Genomic DNA, 5886 nt, shown 5'->3' with positions numbered 1-5886 from the left:
GTCTGGTTAATGCTTTGATGACACCACGCGAATGCCAAATTTTTCCTCAAGTAAACATGAGGAACATCAGGACATCCAAAGCGTCACATTAACCGTAGCTATCATTTTAACCATTCCAGTATACGCCGGATAGTCGCGATGATCTATTGCTACTTACCTAAGGTACACTAGATCCGGGTGTAGGATCTTTCACTCAAAAATACCCTTAAAAGAAGGAACACTTTGAAAACATAAATGATTTTTTTAAGGTGACCTCTCTTTGTAGTCCCCAGCAGAGTCGCCAGTTCTGTCATACGGTGAACTGGACTTTTTGTGTTTTTTAATCGCAATGTCGCGGTTAGCAAGAGTCGCCACCGACTTTTCTTTTATCCCATAAGGAAAGGTGGAAAAGAACAGGAAAGACCTTAATTTAGATTCTTAGGTTCGGGAGGTACATTATACAAAGGGAAGGTGTTAGCACCCTTTGTATCCATGGTTATCCATGGGCTCTTAATTGCTCAATCATTTATGTTTTTCTCGTTTGAACAAGTGTTTGAAAAATGTGTAGAAAATGTTTTGAAAAGGAGAATTTAACTTTGTAATGATTCTTGTATGAATGTATACAAAGTGGTTATCTCGTTTAGTTTTGAAAGTTGTTTAGAAATATATAACTCGGCAATGATCCTAGTGCGGATGTATGCCAAGTGGTGATTTTCTAAAAAGATGTTTGGAAATGTGTGAGGTGTGAAAAGTATTTTAGGTTATGAATGAGCAATTAAGAGTTATACCTGTCCGAGGTCTTTCCGGGCATTTCCTATCCTTATGAGGCTAAAACTGTCTTTACTATTGAGAAGTAAGTAGTTTTATCCTTTGGATGTAAAAGGGTCATCGTAGGGTCATCGATTGGTCATTGAAGGCAACAGTTGTGAGGATACCTTAGCATTCGAAGGGACTATCGTCATTTAACCGTAGGCTACACCGAAGGGTCATCGAGGGACAAAGGCAACATTCGAGGGACTATGATGATTTAACCGAAGGGTCTTTGCTAAGTGTATCCCTACATTCGCGGGACATGACCATAATACCGTAATATCGTAGGGTAACAAAGAGAGGTCCAAGATCACTTATTTAAAGGCAAAGTTTTACAATTAATTAGGTAACCGTAATCAAGTAGGCAATTAGGTCCACATTAAAATTAATACATTAAGATCGATTAAGCCATTAGGGTGGATCTTCGCCATGAAATTAATACATTAAAACCAACTGAGTAATTCTGGGTGAATCTCCATAAGGGTACCCCCACAAATAAAGTGGGATACCTAACAAGCAATCCTTTCCTGGGGGATGTGAACCTTTACCAAACTCAACAAAACATGTCAGAACACCAAATCAGGGTGCAATCGAGGATTACACCACAAGGAAAAAGATCACAACAGTAAATAGGGTCTGATAAATGATGCATGGCTATGCTAAAACATGAGTGAAAAATCAGAACAAAAAAGTCAGCTACTGTCACGTTCGCTCCTGCCTCGCCTAGAGAAGGCATAGCGAATACTCGCTGCATGCTCGCTTAGCGATGTGCTAGCGAGCGGCGGCGGATTCTGGTTTTGATATCAGTACAATTTCAACCAATTTTATGCCTTATGGCTTTCATTACTGCAATTATATGGTTAATCATTTAAGGTATTCAGGTACATACTAAAGTTCACATGCCAAACTTGAGCTATTTTCATGAATCTAATCATAAAGCCATATGCAAATTAAGAACATAATGTAGTAATAGCAATGTAAACCTGTTGGCAGCTGAATTGCGACTTCGAATCGGCAAATCGGATTGAATGGGCAGAGGTAGACCTTGGCGCCGCCGAGTTCCTTCAGGGTTTGTCTCCAGTGAGTATCAGGGTTTGCTTGCCAGGGCTCTCCTCTCTCCGTTTTCGTTCCTCTTTTTCGTGACTGAACTTGGCTATTTATAGTGATTGTGATGACCTAATGGGCTCAGAATGAAGCCCAGAAATTCTGATATTCGCAAGCTTCGCTAGGCGAAGGAATTGCTCGCCTAGCGAGCCAGCTAGTTTGGGCTTTTTCTGGATCTGGTGCTTCACTGGGGCGAGTGTCATAACGAGGGGTTCGCTAGGCGAAGGAATTGCTCGCCTAGCGAGCGAGCTAGTTTGGGCCATTTTCTGGATTGGGCCTGTTGTGAGCTGGGCTTTTGTTCCTTTAATGTCAGGGCCTTGCAAAATAAGTTGGGGTGCCTCGAGAATGTTTGGCAAGATTAATGGGCAAATTTTGGGGTATGACAGCCGGCAACAACTGGACTTTGACCGTAAGCAATGGATTACAACCAGCTTTTAATGGAGTTTGCCGGCAACAACTGGACTTTGACTGTAAGCAATGGATTACAACCAGCTTTTAACGGATTTTGCCAACAACAATTGGATTTGACCGAAGGCATTAGTAAAATAATCATCGGTTACAATGGAGTTTTCCAGCAACAACTGGACTTGAAATTATGTTGGCGACAACTAAACTTCAGATACCAATTACGATTGTATTTACAAACAGAGTGACAGTGATGCTAACGAAAATTGGGTTTAAAATGAGTTCTAGTGACCACTGAGCTTGGAATAATGCCTAGTAACAACTGAATTTTAGGAGACGCCAATGAATCTTGAAATAATGCCAGGGAATGACATAAAGGTTAGAACAAAAATGACATGTCCGAGAATTCATCGGAGAGTAAAAGAAACGAATTCTGGAAATACATCAGAATTACAAGTGATATTCTGGAAATACATCAGAATACAAACACATTTGGTAATACATCAAGGAAATTTTGGAAATACATCAGAATACAAGATAAACATATTTGAGAATACATCAGATAGGTGGGGAAATACATCAATAAACAAATGAGTAATTCAAAAATTCATTGAATAATCCAAAAAGGAAATGAACCTCATGGAATTTTTTTTGATAGGTGCCAACTGAGTTGGACTTGAAAATGACTGCGAAAATCGAATGATGCTTTAAGGGCACCAAAGACAAAATGGAATTAGAGGTCAAAGGATATATGATTGTAAGACCCTAATTTTGACCCTAAGATCCCTCATGGCATCATATCATTGCACATTGCATTTGCCTTAAGGATCATATCATCTTGTCTCCTTTACCCTAGGTTGGGACTTGTGTGAGTTGGTTTGAGACCACCAAGCATGCTTGAATTGTATATTATTACATTTCTTATTTTTTTACTAACCAAAAGCACAAAAATATGTCACTAACATCCTTTGTTTTGTAGCTTGAGCAATCATAAGATCCAAGGCTCATAGGAGGCCTCTATGCTCAAAGAATGGCCAGGTGAAGTTGAAAGCAAGCATGACAATGGTTCAAAAAGCTCTCAATCTTCATATATGCCTCCCAAGCATCTCAATTTGTCAATTTGATCAAGATAAACCAAAGGGCTTGAGGATTGTTTCCCAAGGAAACCCTAATTCAACTGTGCATCAACTATGCCTTGCCCATGAAGCAACCTCAAATTATGATCAAATTTAATCAAGGTAAGTTCTTTAATTCATCATTTTATGCATATATGTTCCTATTTGAGTGTCCTCAATCATTCATTCATCAAGGTTTGAAGTTTGGACTTGAGAAGTTGATCAGTCAATTCATTTGACTATTTTGAAATCCACTGAGACCTAACTTTTGATGTGTTTGTCAAATGAAGATGACCCCAAGAGAAAAACTGTTCTTAAGAACCATATGAACAACTTTCATGTTCATAAAAAAATGATTTGAATCATTGAAGGTCATCATCCATTTCAAAACATTATAGGTCATTTTGATTGAAACCCTAATTTTGGGTCAACTTCCCAAGGACCTAACTCACTCATTTTTCATGATTTTGATGTGGGATCAAATGCATTGGAAATTTTAAGATGTCTACTTCATTTGTTATGTTGGACAAATTTTCATAATCCTAAAATAAACACATGTGATAATGCAAAACATTATAGGTCACTTTGGACCAAAGTCATTGAAATATGAAAAAGTCCAACTTCAAGTGCCCATAACTTTCTCATAAAATTCCAAATGACGCAAAATTTAAGTCCAAATTGATTTTCTTGAAAAGATATACAACTGTTATGTTGAAGGTTTTGTCATTTGAGGCTTGCATCATTGAAACATAAGGGCTTGAAGTTGGTCCATTTTGGCTAAATCCACATACACATGTTTTGCACCTTGAACTTTATGACCAATTTTCATTAATTTCCCAACTCCAAATGGATTTTTGTTCAACATAACAATTGCTCCTCATGTAAAGACCTTTCCAACCATTACCCATAAGGTCATGTTTCATTATGGTAAGAGGTATTTTCGAAGAAGGGAAGATTTATGTGCATTTTTGGAAACATTGTTGAAACTTCATGCACACTCATTTACAATGCCATGTACACGTCCAATTCAGCTTAATATGATTTCAGCATGCCAAATCAATTGCATTTGGGCCTCCCATGCGCCTGTACAGACCCACGCATGGAGGCCCTCACTTCATGCACACATGAATTTCACCTTGCTTCCATCATGCTTTGCTATAAATAGAGATGCTCAGCTTCATTCTAAACCAACCTTAAGGCGCCTTACATGCTGCAAAACTGAATCCCAAACCTCACCAAAAGGAATTTTCGCATTTCACTTGAATTTTTCAGTTTCAATTTTCAACTTCCTTGGTTGATTATTGAACTCTAATTCCTTAGCCTAGCTCTATTTCCATCTCAAGAACACACTGCTATCAAGAATTGGGAAGGATTGTGCTTCATAGAGCTGCACTTCAAAGGTTGTTGTTCAAACTTTTTCCATTCGAATCTCACTGGATCTTGATCATTTCTTGTGTTTGTTGGCTCCTCTGAAGTCCTCTCATAAGTTGGGCCCAACCCAAAGCCATTATTAATTCTAATTAACATGAAAGAAAAAAGAAAGAAAAAAAAAGAAATAAAATGATTAAATGCTGCATGATATAAGTGACGGACAACACCTATTTTTTTTCATGAAATTCAAAACATCATGTCCAATGAGCACATGTCACATGGTAAATGATTGAATGATTAAAAAAAACAACACAAAGAAACTAGAGATATATAACAGAACATACAAAGACAACAGAAGAGTAAAACCTCTTTTCGCAAGAGATATGGGTAGAAAAACGGGCCGCCCCGCCCTGCCCTGCCCCGTCTATAGCCCGCCAAAAAAGAAGCGGGGCGGGCATGCCCGCCAAGTTGAAATGAGCATGAAAATCTAGCCTGCCCCGCCAAGGTGGCGGGTCGGCGGGCGACGGGCTTGCCCATCTTTTTTTATTTTATTTTATTTTCATTTTTTAAAGAAATTAAAAGGCTATTTTTTTTATATATTTCAATAAGAAAACATCAAACCAACAATTAGAAAGTATAAATGGAAAAAGACTAAAACCATCAAAGTATTACCCTTCAATCGCAAATAGAACCTTCAACAAGTATTTACCTAAAATAGAAGTAGAATCATCAACAAGTATTAACTTTCAAGTTTCAACCAACAAAAATAAATATTTAAGTTAAACCATCAAACAACCTTTAACGTTTAACCATCAAGAAACCAAAGTTTAAGTTCAATCAACCAAAACCATAATAAGTATTAAGTACAACATCAAACTTTAAGTTTAACCAACCAAAACCATAATAACATTATCTAACAAAATAAGAGTGAAGCATTCTAAAATTAAAATCTAATCATCAAGGTCAAGAATATTAGATGCACTCTTAGAACAAGTTGAACCTTTTTTAATGGATATTATTATTGGGCCATATGCCTTTTTTTTCAAAATTGGTCATGAACATTTTTTAGGTAGTTTTTTTTTTTCAATTTTTTTAACGGGCT

This window comes from Lathyrus oleraceus, chromosome 5 (genome assembly GCF_024323335.1).
Source record: "Lathyrus oleraceus cultivar Zhongwan6 chromosome 5, CAAS_Psat_ZW6_1.0, whole genome shotgun sequence".
Taxonomy (NCBI): Eukaryota; Viridiplantae; Streptophyta; class Magnoliopsida; order Fabales; family Fabaceae; genus Lathyrus; species Lathyrus oleraceus.
Note: the sequence above shows the minus strand (reverse complement) of the source record.